Source organism: Rattus norvegicus, chromosome 5, assembly GCF_036323735.1.
Source record: "Rattus norvegicus strain BN/NHsdMcwi chromosome 5, GRCr8, whole genome shotgun sequence".
In the NCBI taxonomy this organism is placed as follows: domain Eukaryota; kingdom Metazoa; phylum Chordata; class Mammalia; order Rodentia; family Muridae; genus Rattus; species Rattus norvegicus.
The window spans coordinates 26,560,773-26,583,647 of NC_086023.1; the positions used below are offsets into that span (position 1 = coordinate 26,560,773).

The 22,875-nt window shown below is 44.2% G+C and overlaps 1 long non-coding RNA gene across 1 annotated transcript; it reads right to left on the reverse strand.

The window, feature by feature from the left end:
- Positions 1-16,947: 16,947 nt before the first annotated feature.
- LOC134486917 (uncharacterized) lies at positions 16,948-21,757 on the reverse strand. The gene is made up of 2 exons (XR_010066483.1): positions 18,017-21,757; positions 16,948-17,369 (listed from the first exon to the last, which is right to left on the reverse strand). It is a non-coding gene; the product is annotated as an uncharacterized LOC134486917 (long non-coding RNA).
- Between the last annotated feature and the right edge of the window lie 1,118 nt (positions 21,758-22,875).

A 22,875-nucleotide genomic window follows, 5' to 3' on the forward strand; every position in this document is an offset into this window, starting at 1 on the left:
CGTTTCTGTGGAGCTCTCTGGCTGTAACACCCTGTGTGCTCCGTCATATCATCCATTCTAGAAGGAATAAATACCAATTAAAAATAAAATTCAAGGCACCATAAGTATTTTATAAACCATAATTTGTGTTTATATGTCTATGAATGTCTATGAATGTCCAAGCATGTTTGTGTGTGCGTTTCCGTGTCTGTGAACACGCCTGAATGCATGCAAGCCTCAAGAGACTTCCTCGAGATCCACCTTATTCATTGAGCCTGGATTGCTCAGTGGATTGGAAAACAGAGGGTTGGTGTCCAGTCAGGCTAGCCAGCCTGGCCAGAAATCATCGTCTCTGCCTGCTGAATGCTAGAACGACAGTGAGCTGCTATGCCCACCCAAACCTCGGCCTTCGTGATTCTGTACACGTGCTTTACCCATGGACCGGTCACTCCAGCACCTTATAATTAATTGGCAAGAACAAAAATAGATGTCTAACTCCAATATTAATGCCCTACATCTGTTTAATTTGTGAGTATTTTTAAGTAATAAAAATGTTCCCAAATTCCAAAGAACTGACTCAAGTGGCACCCATGCACTTGGCACTCAGTACCTGATGAGGACTTATTACTGTTATTTTATAAAAAAAATAAGGCGTTCCTCGTGGCCCTGAAAACTCTTGTTTCCCTGCACCTGATTCTTATTCTCTCAACTTCCCTGCTTCTGATTCTTATTCTCTCAACTCTGCTAACCACTTGACTACATGGATATTTGAAGTGTGCAATGCCTGGGAGTGAGGGCTGGGAAGGGCTAGGGAGGGGGCAGGGCTGGGGACTACTCCTGCATCCCAATGTCTGTGCATTGTGGGGGAATGAGGGTTGGAGACTGACCTGTATCCGAATGCTCATGCCATGGGTTCAAGGGACCCTGCATCTCACTGTCTGTACTTGGCGGCTGCTGCCCACACATCCTGGGGCTGTGGAACCTGAATGGAAGCTAGTGTCCAGTTGGAGAGATCCCCGAGCTGCTATAACTGCTCTCCTCCATCCCTGGCTAGACCCTCTGGGAACTGGAAGCAGATCCTCACTTCTCACATGGAGGAGACAGGGACAATTTTCTCTGGTGTTACTAGTTATCTCTCCATCCCTATAATTGATGAGATTAAGTGGAAGTTCACATGAAGAGAGAGCTCTTAAAAGCTGTGTTCACCATAAGGACATACTGGTGTTCCAAAATCCATACTATACTAAACACATGACCTTATGTAGCGAAACTCCTTGCCTGAAAGACCATACTGGGGTGGGTTCATCCAATGTAGTTTTCTCATAAGAAGACAGCGCACAGGTCTTTAATTCTAACACTTGAGAGTCGGAGGTAGGCTGACTTCTGTGAGTTTGAGGCCAACCTGGTCCTCACAGTGAGACTCTATTTTAAAAATAGAAATAAAATAGACATCCTGTGAGGCCGGCTGACTGAGCAACAGGGTATACGGCCCTGGAGCGGTGTAGCCATGGTGATGGCACACGAGGCTTGCAGGGGACCACAGCAGCAAGCAAAAGTCCAGAAAGGATTCTCCTAGCACCTTACAGGAGGGACAGGGCTGCCTACGTCTAGGTTTCAGGCGCAAGCATTTAGAAGTGCGAGAGAATTAACTTCTGTAGTTTTTAGTTCTCCAATGTGACACATTGTTCTGGGAACTCTAAGAAACGAACCCAGACAGCTGTGGGACTCCTGACGGCTGCACTCCATCTGGTGGACGAGGTGAGGTGTGCTCAGCAGCCCCTGAAACTCCTTAAGATGTACACTCGGGTTAAGGGGGTCCGGGGGAGATTGGAGGCTGCGACTGTGTGGATGCTGCTGGCTTTCAGGCCATGCTGTCATACTTCATCCTGGTCCTGCTGGTCAAAGGATGGGTCTGTGAAAGGCCTGTGTCGGGTGGATCAGATGATAGACTCCCGCTGGCTCTGGGATGCTTCGTTGATGGTGACAAAAGAGACCATATTCCTTCACCAGGATTTATTTTTAACTCCAATTTACTGCTGAAGAAAGTTTAAAATATTTCACACGGCACAGACCACATGAAACTCAAGAAGGATGACCAAATGTGGATGCTTCACTCCTTCTTTAGAGGGGGAACAAAAATATCCATAGGAGGGGATATGGAGGCAAAGTTTGGAGCAAAGACTGAAGGAACGGCCATTCAGAGCCTGCCCCACATATGCCCCATATATATACAGCCACAAAAACTAGAAAAGATGGATGAAGCTAAGAAGTGCAGGCTGACAGGAACCAGATATAGATCTCTCCTGAGAGACACAGCCAGAACATGTCGAATATAGAGGCAAAGGCCAGCAGTAAACCACTGAACTGAGAACGGGATCCCAAATGGAGGAATTAGAGAAAGGACTGAAGGAGCTGAAGGGGCTTGCCACCCCACAAGAACAACAATGCCAACCAACCAGAGCTTCCAGGGACTAAACCACTACCCAAAGACTATACATGGACTGACCCAGGGCTCCAACTGCATATGTAGCAGAGAATAGCCTTGTTGGGGCACCAAGGGAGGGGAAGCCCTCCTGCCAAGGTTGGACCCCCAGTGTAGGGGATTGTTGGGGGGAGTGGTGATGGGGGATGGATGGGAAGGGGAACACCCATAGACAGGGGGAGGGGGAGAGGTTAGGGGGCTGATGGACAGGAAACCAGGAAAGGGAATAACATTGAAATGTAAACAAGAAATACTCAATTTAATAAAAATGGAAGAAAACAAAGTCTCACACGAAATCATAACGATTTTGCTGTTAGCTCCCCAGCTGCCTTCTTTCCAGCGGTGTCTGCCCCTCTCTGCACTAGGGAAAGCTCCCAAGCACAGGCACCCTGAACACTCACGAATGCTTTGATTGTGATCCTCAGAGGAAATAGCATTGTTCAAGGGACCCTAATCAACGTTTCATTACTAAAGCACAGACATTTATTGTTGGCACCATTTGACTATTTTGCTGAAAGTGACAGCCGGTGAAATAGAGCATGATGGAATGCTGCTTCTTACGTTACTGTCTAACAATAAGAGAAATGGATTTCGTTGAATTCGGAGCAGCTCTGTGATACATCGCACACAGACTCTGGTTCCTCTAAGAGCCGGGGTATGGGTGATCTCTCCCTGCACTTCTCATCTGAGAGCGTCTTCAAGACAATCCCTAAGATGGCCCATGCAGCACCCGTCCAAGAACAGGCCTCCTCCGCTGCTGCCCGAGTCATTGATCACAGCTAAGATGGCCCATGCAGCACCCGTCCAAGAACAGGCCTCCTCCGCTGCTGCCCGAGTCATTGATCACAGCTCTTTGGCTGCGTTACTGTGAAGAAAATATTTTCATTTATACCACATGATGTGATGCTAAAAAAAAAAAATTAAAGATTTTAACAAAACCGAAGCCATGCTGCCCCGCTAAACCCAAACAGACCAATGTGCTGCGTGTCATTTTATTCTTGGGACTGGCTTTATTATCTTTGGAACGTGCAACACTTCTGTCAAATATGTTGAATGTTGAAAGGAAAGAGGCTCTTGGCAAGTGTGGAAAGCCAATTACAGAAAATGTGGTGGGAGCTAGGGAAGCAAGAGGTGGGCCTGGGAGAAGTCAGTCCTCACCTGACACACGTCCCAAACACAGAAGTAAAACACCGAAGTTCACCCTACACACATTCCAAACACAGACGGTGGGATCGCATGGGAGAAAAATACCACAGCTCGCCACTGTCTTTATTTAAAAAACAAAATAAAACAAACAAACAAACAAAGACAGCGAGATGATATATTTCAGTGAATCTTTTAATGTAGTAGAGGGCAATGTGGAAATTTTGAAGTTAAATTTGATATAAACCTTCCCTGCCTCAAAGCAATATACTAATTCTTTATTTGTTCATTTACTTGTTCATTTTACATGTGTTGGTGTTTTGCCTGCATGTCTGTGTGAGGACATGTCAGAACTGAAATTACAGACACCTGCGAGCTGCCATGTGGGTGCTGAGAATTGAACCCAGATCCCCTGGAAGAGCAGCCAGAGCTCTTAACCACTGAGTCATCTCTCCAGCCCCAAGTGATATTTCTAAGATAAATAACTTAAAGAATGGCTACTTGCCACACAACAGAGGGAGAAGAGAAGCCTTGTAACTCACAAGGAGATGAAATTGCATTACATGCTTAGATAGCCTGCGTTTTAAATATTACCAACATTGATTCCCTGAACTTTCAAGAGCTTATCTGCTGTGTACTGTGCAATAAAAACATGCCTACATGTAAATACCAATTAAAGGTTGTAATTTGATCTACTTAAACATGAAGACGGTTGGAATAAAGGATACTTCAATTTTGGGTTGACTAAATTCTGCAAAGCTAGAAAGGGATCCTGAGAATCATCTGAGGAAACAAACCTGAATTTCCACTGTCTCTCAGGCAGTCTTTCATGGCATCCTACTGCATGAGACTGTGCCAAGCACTAGAGATGTGCAAAGGGAGAAGATGGGCTCCGACTGGCATGGGAAAGACCCCATGGGCACATGTGTGTGAATGCTTGCTTTCAGCAGGTGTTACTGTTTTGAGTGGTTGTGGAGACCTTAGGAAGTGGGGCCAGTCAGTTGTCCAAGGTAGTCAGAGAGCTGAGTCTTTGAGGGTTCTACCTGTATTGGTTCCAGCTTGAAATGTCCATTTCCTGTCCATACCACGTAAATACAGCTTGAGGTCAGGGATGGTGATTCCCCCCAGAAGTTCTTTTATTGTTGAGAATAGTTTTTGCTATCCTAGGTTTTTTGTTATTCGAAACGAATTTTCAAATTGCTCTAAGTCTATGAAGAATGGAGTTGGAACTTTGATGGGGATTGCATTGAATCTGGAGATTTCTTTTGGCAAGAATGGCCATTTTTACTATATTAATCCTACCAATCCATGAGCATGAGAGATCTTTCCATCTTCTGAAATCTTCCTCAAGTTCTTTCTTCAGAGACTTGAAGTTCTTGTCATACAGATCTTTCACTTGCTTGGTTAGAGTCACACCAAGGTATTTTCTATTATTTGTGACTTGTGAAGGCTATCATTTTCCCTAATTTCTTTCTCAGCCTGTTTATTCTTTGAGTAGAGCAAGGCTACTGATTTGTTTGAGTTTATTTTATACCCAGCCACTTTGTTGAAGTTGTTTATCAGGCTTAGTAGTTCTCTGGTAGAATTTTTGGGGTCACTTAAGTATACTATCATATCATCTGCAAATAGTGATATTTTGACTTCTTCTTTTCCAATTTGAATCCCTTTGACCTCCTTTTATTGTCTGATTGCTCTGGCTAGGACTTGAGTACTATATTAAATAGGTAGGGAGAGAGTGGGCAGCCTTGTCTAGTCCCTGATTTTAGTGGGATTGCTTCAAGTTTCTCTCCAATTAGTTTGATTTTGGCTACTGGTTTTCTGTATATTGCTTTTACTATGTTTAGGTATGGACCTTGAATTCCTGATTTTCCAACACTTTTAACATGAAGGGGTGTTGAATTTTGTCAAATGCTTTCTCAGCATCTAATATGATCATGTGGTTTTTCCCTTGAGTTTGTTTATTTAGTGGATTAGTTTGATGGGTTTCTGTATATTGACCCATCCCTGCATCCCTGGGATGAAGCCTACTTGATCATAATGATTGTTTTGATGTATTCTTGGATTTGGTTTGCAAGAATTTTATTGAGTATTTTTCGTCAATATTCATAAGGGAAATTGGTCTAAAGTTCTCTTTCTTTGTTGGGTCTTAGTGTGGTTTAGGTATAAGTGTAATTGTTGCTTCATATAAGGAATTGGGTAGCGCTCCGTCTGTTTCTATTTTGTGGAATAGTTTGGACAGTATTGGTGTTAGGTTTTCCATGAAGGTCTGATAGAATTCTGCACTAAACCCATCTGGTCCTGGGCTTTTTCTTTGGTTGGGAGACTTTTAATAACTGCTTCTATTTCTTTGGGAGTTATGGGACTGTTTAGATGGTTTATCTGATCCTGATTTAACTTTGGTACCTGGTATCTGTCTAGAAAATTGTCCATTTCATCCAGATTTTCCAGTTTTACAGTAGCATCTAATGATTTTTTTTTAATTTCCTCAGGTTTTGTTATGTCTCCCTTTTCATTTCTGGTTTTGTTAATTTGCCCTCTCTGTGCCCTCTGGTTAGTCTGGCTAAGGGTTTATCTATCTTGTTGATTTTCTCAAAGAACCAGCTTCTGGTTTTGTTGATTTTTTTTTATAGTCCTTTTTGTTTCTACTTGGTTGATTTCAGCCCTGAGTTTGATTATTTCCTGCTGACTACTCCTCTTGGATGTATTTGCTTCTTTTTGTTTTAGAGCTTTTAGGTGTGCTGTCAAGCTGCTAATGTATGCTCTCTCCAGTTTCTTTTTGGAGGCACTCAGAGCTATGAGATTTCTTCTTAGCACTGTTTTCATTGTTTCCCATAAATTTGGGTATGTTGTGACTTCATTTTTATTAAATTCTAAAAAGTCTTTAATTTCTTTATTTCTTTCTTGACCAAGCTATCATTGAGTAGAGCATTGTTCAGCTTCAATGTGTTTGTGGGCTTTCTGTCATTATTGTTGTTACTGAAGACCAGTCTTAGTGCATGGTGATCTGATAGGATGCATGGGATTATTTCAATCTTCTTGAATCTGTTGAGGCCTGTTTTGTGACCATTTATATGGTCAAATCTGGAGACGGTACCATGAGGTGCTGAGAAGAAGATATATTCTTTTGTTTTAGGATGAAATAACTTGTTGGCTTCTTTGTGTCTGTATTTAGTTTCTGTTTCCCTGATCTGTCCATTGATGGGAGTGGGGTGTTGAAGTCTCCCACTATTATTGTGTGAGGTGCAATGTGTGCTTTGAGCTTTAATAAGGTTTCTTTTATGTATGTAGGTGCCCTTGTATTTGGAGCATATATATTCAGAATTGAGAGTTCATCTTGGTAGATTTTTTTCCTTTGATGAATATTGTGCTAACATAATAGTTAGTTAGTTTTGTATGTCAACTTGACACAAGCTGAAGTTATCACAGAAAAAGGAGCCTCAATTGTGGAAATGCCTCCATGAGACCCATTTTCTCAATGAGAGGCATTTTCTCAATTAGTGATCAAGGGGGGAGGACCCAGCCCATTATGGGTGGTACCATCCCTGGGCTGGTGGTCTTGGGTTCTATAAGAAAGCAAGCTGAGAGTGGTGAGCGGCGGGCCCGGGCGGGAGGGGGCCGGGACCTGGCGGCCGCGTGCTTCCCGCCTCTTAGCGCCGGGCTCAGTTCGCTGCTCGCCTTCCTTTTCTTCCCGTTCATCCCTAGAGTGCTGTGCTCTGAACTCTTTACCCATTAGTGTTGACAGCTTGGCTAACTTCATCCTTCAAAACCTGTGTTTGTTTTTTTTTTCTTTTTTTTTTTTTTCCCCTTTCCCCACCGTGTATCCGTGGCCTCTGGGGCAAGATCCGTGTTTTAATTTCTGCTCACATCAGATCCATCATAGTGCCTATCATAGAGTAGAAAACTAGGACCCTTTTGTTGAACGGGAAAAATTTTGTCTTTCTTAACTTCCTCAACTCCCTGTCCCATCGGCTTGCAGTCTACAAATAATCTAGGTTGAGGGTTCTCGGACAGTGAACAAAAACACAGGACACCCTGCCCCACGTAACTTTGCTCCCTTTAGCTTTTTTAGTATTCTTAAGTACTCAGTACTCTTTTCTCCGTTAGCCTCTTCCTCTTGGTCTCACCACACCCCCTTTTCCCATGGCAGTTTCTGGACTTGAGTACAAAATGGCAACCCATCTCCTAAACTGTGTGCATCTCCCTCAGCCTTCTCCCCTCATGTGTGTTTTCTTGAATCACCCTTGACTCATCTTAATTGGCGTTGGTTCTGTTTTAGTCTCAGTATTGTGATCAGCTTGGTTCCTTCAACCTTTCCAGAGTGCCACACTGGTATAGTCTCTCTCAGCTCCATAAAAAAAGATAGTCTTTCGGGTCGGGGATTTAACTCAGTGGTAGAGCGCTTGCCTAGCAAGCGCAAGGCCCTGGGTTCGGTCCCCAGCTCCGAAAAAAAGAAAAAGAAAAAGAAAGAAAAAAAAAAGATAGTCTTTCTAGATAGGTTCACAAGTAGAGCGGGGAATGTGTTTGTCTTCCTATAGCTTGTGAGTGTGCTGAGTGAAGGGCTTCATTTACTGTTTTTGCCTATGGTGGCAGATGTTGAGTGAGTGGATGAAATCTACATGCGGTGCAGTGCATCAGGCGTCCAGTCTTGCTGTCATTCACTTTCTATCTCCTGTGGAGCTGACGGGCCACACTGTCTTCAGATCTGATAGAGGCCTCTTTTGTGAGTCGACCCTGCAGATAACCAGGTTCCAGGGACCAAGCTTCGGCTTGACGACAAGCACCTTTAATCCACCGAGGCTTCTTGCTGGCCCAGACATCATATACTTTATAGTTTTCCCTTTTTAAAAGTTCTAGGGAGCCACCTTCGTGTGACCGTATGACCTCGCTGGTGGCGTATGATGATTCTGACCCCGAGTCGGAAGCTGACCCTGCCAGAAGTGGGGACGCTGCTGGTCAGATGAGCGACGTCTCTGGTATCAGCAGACCTGAGGTGGAGTTTGCATCTAGCACAGGTGTGACCAAAGAGGGGGCACAGCATACAGGGAACTCTCCTTATGAAGACCCAGGGAAGCAGCGTCTGCCCCTGGCTCGGCTCTGGAGAAGTGACCCGGGGTCATGTCCCAGCCAGAGGCTACAGTGGCCCTCAAAGGAACCTGATAGCACCTTCCCCACCAGTGAGCCTCCTGGTCCTTCTTTGTGGATGAACCGAGCCCCAGTTGGCCATGTGCCCCTAGCAGCTGCCTGCTTTAAGCCACTAAAACCTGCCTGGGATGCCTTCACATCTTCTCACACTCACAGCAAGCTGGAAAGCACCGCTGGAAATGCCAGCTCCTCTCAGAGGAAGAGAGGTGAGGCCTGCGTGCTGCCCTACATCCCCAAGAGACTAAGGCAGCTGCAAGTGCTGAATCCAGAAGCAACTGGGGGCAGAGATGTCGAGCCCCCGGGGTCCCCTGCAGGGTGTGCCCCGGCCCCACTCTGCGTGGCTCCCACAGTGTCCGAGTTCATCCAGCCATATTTGAACAGTCAGTACAGAGAGACTACGGTCCCCAAGAAAGTGCTTTTCCATCTTCGAGGCCACAGGGGCCCGGTCAACAGCATTCAGTGGTGTCCGGTCTTTAGTAAGAGCCACATGCTTCTCTCTGCTTCCATGGACAAAACCTTCAAGGTAAGATGAAGGATAGCAACTCCCAGTGGCTCTTAGGCATAAGCTACTGGGATGCTTTACTGATTGGAGTCAGGCAGGCAGTGGGTGGACACAGACTACACACTCCCTTTGGAAACTTCTATAGTTTTGTTTGGTACACTGGAGAGAGAGTCCTCTATGCTCAGCCTCAGATCTTTGGTCTTTCCTGCTCCATTCCTTTCTTTCCCAACGCTGCCTTGCCATAGCACTACAACGTTAAATAAATTATAGTATGACTGGGAAAAAAAAAAAAAAAAAAAAAGAAAGCAAGCTGAGCAAGTCAGGGGAAGCAAGCCAGTAAGAAACATCCCTTCATGTTCTCTGCATCAGCTCCTGCTTCCTGACCTGCTTGAGTTCCAGTCCTGACTTCCTTTGGTGATAAAACAGCAATGTGGAAGTGTAAGCTGAATAAATCCTTTCCTCGACAACTTGCTTCTTGGTCATGATGTTTGTGCAGGAATAGAAACCCTGACAAAGACAAATATGAAGTGTCCTTCCTTATCTTTTTTGATAAATTTTGGTTGAAAGTTGATTTTATTCGATATTAGAATGGCTACTCCAGCTTGTTTCTTGGGACTATTTGCTTGGAAAATATTTTCCAGCCTTGTACTCTGAGGTAGTGTCTGTCTTTGTCACTGAGGTTTGTTTCCTGTAGGCAGCAGAATGCTGGTTCCTCTTTATGTATCCAGTCTGTTAGTCTATGTCTTTTTATTGGGGAATTGAGTCCATTGATGTTAAGAGATATTAGGGACCATTGACTTTTGTTTCCTGTCATTTTTGTTCTTAGAGGTGGAATTATATTTGTGTTGCTATCTTCTTTTGGGTTAGTTGAAAGATTACTTTCTTGCTTTTTCTAGGGTTTAGTTTCTCTCCTTGTGCTGGAGTTTCCCATCTATTATTCTTTGTAGGGCTGGATTTGTGGAAAGATAGGTGTAAATTTGGTTTTGTCATGGAATATCTTGGTTTCTCTATCTATATTAATTGAGAGTTTTGCTGGATATAGTAGCCTGGGCTGGCATTTGTGTTCTCTTAGGGTCTGTATGACATCTGTCCAGGATCTTCAGGCTTTCACAGTCTCTGGTGAGACTCTCTGTTGTAGGTCTGCCTTTATATGTTACTTGACTTTTTTATTATTCGTTATTTTGTTCACTTGATGTTTTGACTATTATGCCTTCTAAAAAAATGTATTTAGCCCCAAAGATTAATGTTGTTTTTGGCTCTAACCAGAGAAGCTTCTTTTCACAGGGGTGGCAGTTGCAGTTACTGCAGAGACTCATAACTGGTCACAGTGTTGAGGGTAAGTGACTATTTAGAGTGCTCAACTATAAATGGCACTTGTGTATCAACTCCTCCAAGACTTGGGGACAATGGCAGAAAGAGATGGGAAAAGTCTAACAGCTTGAGGGTAGGGTTGAGTGTTGCAGAACACTGTCTTCTGGGAATGACATGGCCATAGCACTCGACTTCTAACAGTTATGGTTATCTGCAGAAGACTGGGCCTATATACACCCTGCTGTGGATGGGGAAGGGATTCGAGCACAGCCCCAGGATCTATGAGAAGTTACTAGTTGCTAGGGTAAAGAGAAATTTTTCTTCAGAAGTTCAGCCACTGATAAAGCATCTATGTTCCAATAAATAACCTCTTCCCGTGCCCTTGCAAGCAACCCTAATGGAACTCACTGAGTCACAATGAAAAAAAAAAAAAAAGAATAAAGAAAAGCCATGAAAGTAGAAGAGAGACTAGTTGGGAAAAGGAAGGGGATCAACAGGAAGGGGAGGGACAGAGGAGAGGACAAACTACCTTACATACACATATGAAATGTGTATAATTCAACCTATTGTCATGTGTAATTAATATATCAAATCAAAACATGAAAATTGCATCTATGAGTGCAGGTGGCAGCAGCCATGAATGAATGCAAGCCCCCATCCTCTCAGCTGCCAGGACACCAAATCCTAACACTGATTTTTAATCATCATGATGCTTAGCTTTCTTTCTCAACTTAAGAACCTCGTGGAAAGAGAGTCTCAGTGAGGGACTGCCCTGATCACTTTGGCCTGTGGATATCTCTGTGGGGGATTAATTGTCTTGATTATATTGAAGTGAGAAGTCCCACCCACTGTGATGGCAACATTTCCTAGGCAGAGAATCCTGAACTATATTAAAAATAAAGAGGGAGGCATGGTAGTGGGTTTTTGTTTTTGTTTTCAGTCCCAGTGCTCTAGAGGCAGAGGCAGGTGTATTTCCGTAAGCTTGAGACCAGCCTGGTCTACATAGAAAGAGTTCTATAGTATCTAGAGCAATATAGTGAGACCTTGTCTCCAAAAATAACAATGGGGCAAGCTGACCATAAGCATTTATTCTCTCTTCTCTTGACTGTGGATGTAATTAACTGCTTCATGTTCCTGATAATTTGACTTCCAGGAAATGGTTAACTGCAACCTGGAATTATGAGTTAATTTAAGGTTTGCTTTTGTTAAAATATAGTATCATAGCAAGAGATTTAAGCAAAAAAGAAAAACTGGACCTGAGAGTGGCAGCGTGTCTGTGATAAACCTCACCATGTGACCTCTAAACGTTGGAACTGTTTTGTGGGAGGACTGTAGAAGCATTTGGTACCTTGGGCTAGAAAAGCCATTGGATGTCAGAAACAACGGTGCCTAATGGGTCATTCTAGTGGGAACTCAGAAGACAGCAATGCTGAGAGGTGTGCAGACACTCAGACCTAGCGCATGAGTGTACAGAGGGGAACAAGGACTCAAGGCTGAAGCTATTCTTGTGATGTTTTGGCCAAGAATGTGGCATTGTTCTGCCCATGTCCTAAGAACCTGAACAAACTTGAATTGAAAGGTGAATGGTTTGTCTGGCAGAGGAAGTTTTAAGGTAGGATGCTATTGAGGCTGGCACTGAAGAAGTGGCTATAATCGACAAAGAGGTAGCACCATTGTAGTGAACCCTGTGTTGCCCTGAGACAACAAGAAGGGTGTCCTGATCACCCCACCAAAGGCTCCATCTTAGAAAGAAGCTGGAGCACCTAAGCGGAAGGAGTTCCCTGATCTTCAAAATCAACTACCTAAAAAAAGTGTTTTCTCCGGATCAGTAACAGAATTCGATACCATGGTGACCTTTGTGAACCAAGCTACATCTTATTCTGACAACAGAACCTGGTGATGCCATAAACACTGTCCACACAGTTCTGAATGCATGAAAGATGCAAGACTGAGGGGGGTCACAGAGTACAGCTAAGAACGTTCACTGTGTGGCTTGGCTCAGATTCCTATGGAGAGGCCTACAGAGACCTATTGGAGATCTTAGGACTCAGATCTCTAACAAGGAAAGCAGCAAATTTGAATGGAGCTGGCTTAGGCCTAAGAGAAATTGTGTGTACTTTAGCTAGCAGACATGGAGAATTGGGACTGCCTTTTGTCCAAGCGTTTTGGAACCCAGCTAATCATGTGTCCCAGGTGCTGGACATGGAAATTTTGGGATTTGTATTTACCCTGCTTTGTTTTTGCTCTGATACGAATGTTTTATGCCAAGCTCTTTCCTTTTGGAACAAGAAAGTTTTCTCTGTGACCTTATATGTTGAAATATGTCACTGAGTTTTTATTTTATAGCTTCTTGTAGTTAAGAGATTTGAACTTTAAAATGAAAATCTATTTTTATTTCTGTGCATGTGTACATGTATGAGTATCTTCAGGTTGCCTCAGAGGCCAGAAGAGGGAGTCAAACACCCGCCTCCCCTCCCCTGGAGCCTGAATTACTGGTGGTTATGAACTAGTCAACGTGCGTTCAGAGAACCAAACCCTGGTCCTTTCTAAGAACAGCGAGGTCTTTTAACCACTGAGGCATCTTTCTAAGCCCCACGAGTTTAATTTTAATGTGTTAGAATTTTTAAAGACTATTGAAATCTTTAAAGTTGGACTGTATTATATATTAATTAACATGAGACTTCAGGGACAGGAGAAAGTAAGTTGAAGTGGGTTATGTATTAAAGCAGCATATTTGTGTGACAAGTCGATGAGTTGTGGAGTAGTGATGGTTACTTTTAATTACCAAGTTGACACCATCTTGAATCACCTGAAGAGAGTGAAGGACTTTCTAGATCAGATTGGCCTGTGGACACGTCTGTGGGAGATTGTCTTAATTATACTAATTAAAGTGAGAGGACCCATTCCCCGGGGAAGAAGGCTCTGTAGTGTACTGGGGGGCTGGGGTATGAGCGACCATGTGCTCTGGATGGGGGATGTCAACATGCTCAGGTTCTTCTTGCCTTGACTTCTCTGCAATGATGGACCTGGAACTAGGAGCTAAATAAGTTCTTTCTCCTCTAAGCCGCTTCTGTCGGGGAATTTTATCACAATTGTAGGTAATGAAGAAAGTTAAACAACACTCATTTTCTAGAGCTCGTGATCAGCAGAAGTTCACGTGAGTCCGAGAGTTAACAGTTCCTTCAGAACAATTGTATTTCTAACCATTTTCATACCCTGTAAACACATAACCACCATGAGGGGCTGGAGACGACCTCTTTCACTGCATCTCTGGCAGAACTTTGCATGAGCATGGGGGACCAAAGAAATACAGGCACAGCTGCTGCTAGTCTGGTCACTAGGGACATGCCACTTAGTCAAAGGGACACACAGAATCAAACAAGGTAACAAGAAATGGGATGCGAGGCCTGGTGGTACAAGTCTGTAATCCTTGTCCTCAGGAGACTGTGGCAGGGAATAGAAATGTCAAGGCAGCCTGTATCATATGGTGAGTTCTAGGACAGCCTGGGATCCAAGAGACTCTGTCTCAAAAAACGGCAATACTCTTGTCAGCTGAAATATGTTTGTTGTCTGCTAATGCAAATGGTTCCTGAACTCGTTCCTAGCAAACCTGGCTCTTCCCCCTTTCTCCATCTTAAGAGTGGTTGACCGTGAGCACCAGCCTACACTGAATGATGGGGTTCAACCACCCTTAGCATGACCTAGAGGAACAGCTTTCCACAGAGCAGTTCTCTAGAAAGGAGAAAATACCGAGAGGGAGAAAAACCTTCAGGAGGAAGGTGGGAAACTGACCAGACACCAAGAAGACTTGGTGCGTGCCTCTACTCATGTAAATGACCCATGTGCTAGAAGATCTTAGAAAATTCTAATCTGAAGGGACTTCCTGTACGAAAAATTACATGGATGCTTGAGGACTAAAGGTAGTGGTGTACGCTTGTAACCCTTGCTCTTTGGAGACAGAAGCAAGAGAAAGGGAGATCACTGTTGTCCTCAGCTACGTAAAGTTTGAAGCCAGCCTGAGCTACATAAATCCCTCTCAAGCAAACAAACAAACCTAGAGAGAGAGCTCAGCAGTTATGAGCATTTGCTGCTCTCACACAGGAAGTGAATTTAGACACCAGAACTTACACATGGCCTGTAACTTCACTACTGGCTCCCATGAGTATGTGCGTGACAGACATATGCACACATGCACACACACCCTTACGAAGATGAAACAAACTTCTTAAAAACAAAGAGCCAAACAAAAAAACATGGATGACTAAGGGCCAAGTGTGGCAGTACATTCCCCCGATCAGAGAACTCAGAAGGCAGATGTAGAAAAATCACCTCAAGTTTAAGGCATGGATTACGGTTTTGGGCTAGGCTGGGTCATAGAATAAGACTGTCTCAAACAGTAACAGGTTCAGTCATAGGCAAAATAGTTCAGCAGATGAAAATTAGTAGATCACCAAAACCCAAGGTGAAGGAGAGAAGCCACTCCAAAGTTGACTTCTGACCCCTGCATGTGTGCCAGCATTTGCACCCACATATATGTATCATATACACACACACATGCACACATACATACAGAGAGACAAATGAGAAATTGAAAATACAACAAAAGATATGGAAGCTTGACTTTCTATAGAAACATGAGATAATAATGAAAGGGTTAATGCAGAGGGTATTAACTGTCCAATAGGTCCAAATGAAGCATAGTCATTGGCTGGGAGAGATCAAGGGTAAAGTCAGCAAGGGTAGGCCCTGAGTATACGTCCAGCATCAAAACCAAACTAAAGCATTTGCTAACCTTTAAACTGGGAAATAAATCTTCCCTCCTACAGGTATGTCTGCTTAGCGAATGGTTGAAAATATAGTCAGAGGGGGGACCTGAGACAGGAATCCCAGCTCTTCACCCGCTGACTGCGAAACCATGGGTACACACCTACCTGCTAGGGCTTTTCAACTGAGAGTCAATAGGGCAGAGCAGTAATCCTTGCGTGCCCTCTCAAATGCTTGACGAAGTATAAAAGGGTGCTTAGCACAGGATCTGGCACTCAGCGAAGTTTCCATACAAGTTACTATCTATAACTCATGGTTATATGTGAGCTGCCAAGGCCAAGTTCCTGACCCAAGTCCAGACCTATTTTCAGGGCGAACTGTAGACCGTAGCCTATCAGCTGCTGCTTGCACTTACCAATGGTTATTTCCCTCGGGTTCAGCTCTACATTCAGTCACTCATTCAAAAGCTCACAAGTGAAAAGCAGTTCACCTACGAAAGCCAATTCATTTAAATGGTAGAAATTTTTATAAATTTGCTTCCTTCAAATACCTCCTGTTTCACTCCTGGGGATAACTACAACATTTTGTTGTTTATGTCTGGGTTATTACAAGTGTGAACTACCCCATACTCAACTGCTTTTTTTTTTTTTAATATAAAGAAATGAGTGCATACCTACTGATTTTTAAGATTTCTTTTATGTATATAAGTATACTGCAGCTATCTTCAGACATACCACAGGAGGGCATCAGATCTCATTACAGATGGTTGTGAACCACCATGTAGTGGCTGGGAATTGAACTCAGGACCTGCAGAAGAGTACTTGGTGCTCTTAACCACTGAGTCTTCTCTCTAGTCCATATCAATTGAATTTTAAACACTATTTGGGGAGCTGGCTGCTCTTCCAGAGGACCCAGGTTCAATTCCCAGCACTTTTATTGCAATTCACAAGCCATTTGTAACCCCAGTTCCAGGAATATAACACTTCTTCTGACCTACCTCTTCTGGTACCATGCATGTGTGTGGTACACAGGCAAAATACCCATACACCACCTAAGTTTAAAAAACTAAATATTTAAACAAGGCATTATGATATGTGTGTGTGTGTGTGTGTGTGTGTATGCATGAGCACTACACATACCATGGTGTGCATGTGGAAGAGAAGAAAAGTTTAGAAGAGTCCATTTTCTCTTCTACCTTTTGAGTCCCGAGTGTCAAACTCAGATCAACAGACTTAGTAGACTTAGTGGTGGGTGGGTGCCTTTACCCACTGAGCCATCTCCATTGCCCACTTCTGCTTTTTCATCCCTATATTGTAATGGAGGAGGGGGAAGGGAAGGGGAAGAAAAAAGGAGGAGGGGGGAGGGAGAAGGGGGGCAGGGGGGAGGGAGGGGGAAGAAAAAAGGAGGAGGGGGGAGGGAGAAGAGGGGCAGGGGGGAGGGAGGGGGAAGAAAAAAGGAGGAGGGGGGAGGGAGGGGGAGGAGAGGGAGTGAGAGAGAGGGGGGAGGAGGCGGCAGTGGCCAGGGCTGTCATTTGAGGAAGCTACAACATTTTAAATTTTCCCTTACATTTATCTGGTCCATTTCCCATGCCTGTCCCCTCCCATCCCCAACACACTAGCACAGATTTAAGGAAGGTCTGTAAGATAAATTTATTTAGCACCAAATCTCATTTGGTAGAAATCCCTCTAACAGGAAATGAGCTCATGTCTCTTGAAATGAAGCATGTCATTAACTTCATCTTCTTTTTTGGAGGTTTCTGTCCCTGCCTTTGCCATTCCCTAGTCTTAACATACTCATTGAGTAGTCTATTAAATGAAACCAGTTATTGTATATTGTGAAGAAGGCATGACAATGAAGCTAAAATACCGTTTACACAAGCCCGTTTTAACTTCAGAATACTTTTCCTCCATCCAGCTTCTTAGCAAGCAAATACTGAGTTTGTTCAAAGTTCTCTGAACATTTTCCATTTGCTTATCTCTTATTTCCTGTGTTTTTTGTCTTCTTCGTTGTCTTTTCATTCCTTCATTTTAAATAAAATCTTCTACACTGAGTAAAATAGAACAAGCACTTTTATTAATTTACAAAGTTAGGAGGCACTGTGTTGAATTTCACTACTGCATTTCATACAGACATAGCATACCTTGTTATTAGTCCGTGTTCTCCCTAAACTAGTCTTTATCTTATTGTTCCAGTACCCAGAAAACGTCTGTAGGGTAAAAGAAAATCCTTTCGGTTTGCTCAGAAACGGGGCTGCTCGGTACTTTCTAATTTCCCTTTACTCCAATATTAGACTCAATCAGAAACACTCTTAAAACAATTTCCATATACTTTTCAAAAAAATACAAGAAGTGTAATTCAAGGGCGGTTTGAAAGGTATCACCTATTCTAAGGCTTTGAAACACAAAAGGACATCTTAAAATTTTAAATCTAGAATCAGAATCAGTATTTTAACAGTGGAAACAAACTCAAAAAGCTAATTCAGTCTAGTAGTTTTTACTCACGTAGAAAACAAGCATTAAGACAAGATAAACCTTCCTCTATTCTACACCACACGCTTTTTTAATAGACTAGTTAATTTTGCCTAATTAAACGAACTGTCACAGGTTCTAATTAACCTTACAGACAAAACGAGTTGTTTTTACAAGTTGGCCCTTTTTAATTCCCTTAATATCCATTTAAAAAGAAACCTTTACCTCGAACACAACAATTTTATTTCCTGTTGGAAGACCGTGTGTTTTTTAAAGCGCACCTCGACACCTTCGCCCAAATCCGCGACCTCAAACAACTTAGCTTTCCCTTTCTGGGGTCCCCAGACCGCAAGGCTGGGGCAGTCGGGCGCAGGGCCTCGCCCGCACCATTTTGACCCGGGAAGGGCGGGACTTAGACGTCCAGCATTCTCTGCGCCTCTGCCAATCACAGGGACCGGCCGGCTGCGGAAGCCGGGCCTCCCAGGCCGCCCAGGCCGGTAACTCCGAGCGCAAGTCGCGGCGGCTGCGCGGCACTGGCCCTTTAAGCCCACGTTCTCCGGACTGCGACATCCGGGCACCGCGGGCCGCGGCCTCTGCCAGAGCCCGGTGGTCCGCAAAGCGGGGGGTTGGCGAGGGCAGAGGGCCCCCGGGACCCAGCCTAGCCCGATGCAGTTCAAGGACGCCTCGGCAGGACACCCGAACGAGGGTCACGGAAGCTTTCCTGCGGGGCCGCGCCGCGCGTGCCCGCACCGCTTCCTGCGCGCGCCCTGGGGGCGGAGCTACGCGAAGATAGCCAATCAGCGATGGTCATTTTGGGCCCGCCCCGGAGTCCTGGAGAGGGCCGGACCATGGGGAGGGCGGGGCGTGGGGAACCTGCTACCGGAGGTGGGGAATGGGCGGGGAGGAGCTGGTGGTGCGGTCCAGAGTCCCCGGTTCTGTCTCAGTCTGCGGCTTGGCAAAGCTGGGTGAGTTACGCACCCTGTTCAGAAAAGCGGTTCCTCAGAACCTTCCACGGGCAAAAATTTGGAAAGTTTGCACTCACTGGTGAAGTACGACTGTCTCCGGTTTCAATGTTTTGAAAGTGGATGCGTATTTTTAACGCGGTATTTATTAAAATTGCAAGCTAGTCATTCTAATGTTTAAACGCGGGAGTTGGAATAAACAAGCACGGCACTTTTTAAAATCAAACACGTTTCTATGAAATAGTCTTCCAAGGGGGGGGGAGATCAAGCAAGATTCTGTGTCAGCGGTCGGATGCATTCAGCTGATTTGTGGGCGGCACAGAGGTGTTGGTGGAAGGTTATTTCCAGGATTCACGGTGAGGTAATGGTGACCAACTCCTGCCCCAAAATCTCATTTCCCGTCCTTCAATCAGAGCGCTGGAGCCCCTACCTAATTCACTGCTGGTCTTAGGATTCAGAGTATTTTTGAAGTAAAAGAAAATAAATGCTGTCGGGCTATGCAGGAGACTGCATCCTCTTGCGGATCTCGTCCCTCTCGCCATGCGCCCTCCTGCTTCCAGACCACCTCTGTTCTGAAATCCAGGCGATTTCACTTGGAGGCTGGGAATCTTTTTACCTGGAGCTCAGCACCTGTCCTCAGACCTGCGTTTCGTATCTCAGCCATGGCAGCTCTACTTGGTCATCAGCCCTTCGCACCGCCTCATCCAGCTCCAGAATCCGTTTTCGTCCACACTTAGGCTCAGGGCTCCCGCCACTCTGGTTCGTGCCCCTGGAGTTTCCACTCGGATCCCGGCAGTTACCTGCCCACTGCGCGTGGCCCGCGCCTCTACCCCTCCCCCACCACCACAGTGGACTAAATGGATGGCGGTCCTTTTAATCCGATCACTTCCCTCCCGTTTTAAATCTTTTAAAGGAACGGCTGTGGCCCTCAGGATAAAAATCCCTTCTCCTAAGATTAGCTTTACAAAGTCCATTCAGTGCTCTATCTGCCTGGGTTTTAACCCCAGGTTCTGTCCTAACCTTTCCCCTGTTGCCTTCAATCTGAAATTGCTTTCAGTTTTCCGTGAGACTATCCAGGGGCTGCCGCACCTCCCTGTCTCCGTCTAGTGTAGTGGCTTTCTTCTCTTCTCCAAAATGAGAACTAGAGAATCTCGATGCTGCCGTGCCCTTAGCCCTTAGTACCGAGTTGTGAAGACCTCCCCTCTGGTTGTTTTATCCAACTCCTTTCCCCTCATAGCTGCCTGCTCACCATTGTTCCGAGTTTCTGGGGTGATCTTTGCAGTGTCTGGTCAGAGGACAATAACCCTTTTAGCATCCACACTGACCAACAACCACTGTAGCCTTAGACATTGTGGGTCGTTGCTATATTTTTCTTTTTGGAGTGCTGGGTAACAAGTTTTGAGAAACTTTATATATACATAACACGATACAAGTTTTAAGACACGAGTTTTAAATTAGTGTGTTTTGTTGATATAAATCTCTTAGCAATGACGTGTGTTGTGTGGCTTATTTCCGGGTTGAATCTTACCTATGATCAGAAACCCTTCTTTTAAGCACAGACTGAAGGTTTAAAACTCAGCTGAAATGTATGCCCCAATAATGATCGAGAGAAGAGATGGGGGAAGGAGGGGTATGAAGCTGAGAATTCTACTTCCTTGCTTGCAATCGCTTGGTACAATTACTATTGATATGTTAAGAAACTGCCCCAACATTGTATTTTTAAAAATATCCGGGTACTTTTAATACTTTTCCTTAATATGAACTGTTACTGACTATAACAAATCGAAACTCTCATTTTTCTGTTCTAAGGTGGCCACGATGACATACCTGCCTTTAGCAATGTAGTATTTTTAAACATGGTCCCGCTATTCACTTCACAGTAAAGTTAAACAAGAATTCTCTGTTAGGGGGTTGGGGATTTAGCTCAGTGGTAGAGCGCTTGCCTAGCAAGCGCAAGGCCCTGGGTTCGGTCCCCAGCTCCGAAAAAAAAGAAAGGAAAAAAAAAAAAGAATTCTCTGTTAGAGCAGCGGTTCTCAAGCTGTGTGTTGTGACCCCTTTGGGGTCCAACAACTCTTTCAGGGGTCACCTAAAACCATTGGAAAACACTGATATTTATATTACAACTTGCAAAAGTAGCAAATTTGCAGTCAAGAAGCACCAATGAAAAGAGTGTTATGGTTGGGAGTCACAAAATGAGGAGCTGTATTAAAGGGTCAAAGCATTAGGGAGGTTGAGAGGCACTGGGAGGACAAGGGACTTAGGCATAAGCACTGTGGTTGTTCCTTGGCCCCTTGATGGCTTTCCTCTTAACAGTTCAACCAACCTGTTCACTTGTTACGCTTTGATGCAAAGAGTAGACTTTAGTTTTAAAATACAGGTGAAAGAGAAAGGAATGAGTTTGTTGAAATACATACATATACATACATACATACACACAAACATACATTTGGAAAAAGTACAAAGAAATTAGTTTGTTTCTCATGCTCAACTGCTCTCAGAGCCTTAAGATCTTTTATGGCCCCTCTAATTTAAACATTACAATTAAAAACAATGTTTAAAGCATCATAATTATTTACTACCCCTACAGAAGAAATATTCTGCATATCTCATCTGCCATTTAAATGACTGCTATAATTAGATGATACAGCAAAATGATGCCTAAAAATGGCTTCTCTCCAGGGGTGCTGGCACACGCCTTAATCACAGCACTCAGGGTGAAAGAGGTGGGCAGTGGCAGGGGGATCTTTGTGAGTTCAAAGTCAGCCTGGTCTACAAAGCCAGTTCCAGGATAGCCAGGGTTCAGTTAGAGAAACCCTGTTACAAAAACCCATTTAAAAAAAAAAAAAAAAGGCTTCTCTTGGGCTGCAGAGATGGCACAGTGGTTGAGAACACTGGCTGCTGTTTCCCAGAACTCATGACTCATGTTCAATTCCCAGCACCCACATGATAACTGACAAACTATCTGTCACTCTGGTTCCAGGGGAACTGCCAACATGGTATGATAGCATATATGGAGGCAAAACACCCATATATACAAAAATAAATATTTTTTTAAAATTAACATTTGTTTGGAGGCTTGCAAAATCGGGATTAGGAAAACATTTAAAGTCTCTGGTCTAAGTCCTTTCAGGGAAAAAAAATGTTTATGGTGCTCATTTGGCAAAAGTCCAATAAATACACACATTTTCGTTTATCTTTTCCTTATTATAACTTTTATTATGTCAACTTTATTCGTATGAGTGTTTTGCTACATGTGTGTTTGTGTACCACATGGTGTCAGACACACCATAACTGGAGTTAGAGGTGGCTGTGAACCATGTGGGTGCTAGGAGTTGAACCCAGGTCTTCTGGAAGAACAGGTTGTACTCTTACCTCTTAGCCATTATCTTCAGCCTCCCTTTTAAAAACACATGAAAAAATGAGCATTTCAAACCTGCTGAATAGTAAAGAATTTTCTTAGTATTTGTCAAACTGTTTTGAATAGGTGTGCACACAAGAATTCATATAGAAACTGATGGTATTTTGGCAGTAGAAGCAGGACAGGTCTGATGTGTGAGCCCTGAGATCCATTATTGCCGCTGCTGCATTTGTCACTCTTAGCAACAGTTGCAAGTCCAATGGTTACTAAAAAGAACCTGCCAGTCAAGAATTGCTATGGAGAGACAGGTGACCTAGCATGGGAAAGTGAAAAGCATCAGGTGGAGCCAAGTCTGAGGCAGCCAGCCCCGCCTACCTTCTCTGTTCTGGATACTTTTCCTGTTGCTATGATAAATGCCTTGACCAAAAGTAGCACAGCAGGAAAGGGTTTATTCCACTTTTGGGTTACAGCCCATCAACGGGAAAGGAAGGCAGGAACTTAGAGGCAGAAACTAGAGACATTGAAGACTATTGCTTACTGGCTTGTTCTCCATGCCTTGTTAATTCCACTTCCTCCTCTTCCTCTTCCTCCTCCTCTTCCTCCTCCCCTTCCTCCTCCTCCTCTTCCTCCTCCTCCTTCTCCTTCATCTCCTTCCTCCTCTTTTTTCTCCTTTCTTTTCTTTCTCCTTCCTTCTCCTCCTCCTCCTTTTTTGGTGGGGGAGAGCGGGGGGAGGGGGGGCTTGAGACTGTTTCTCTGTGCAGCTC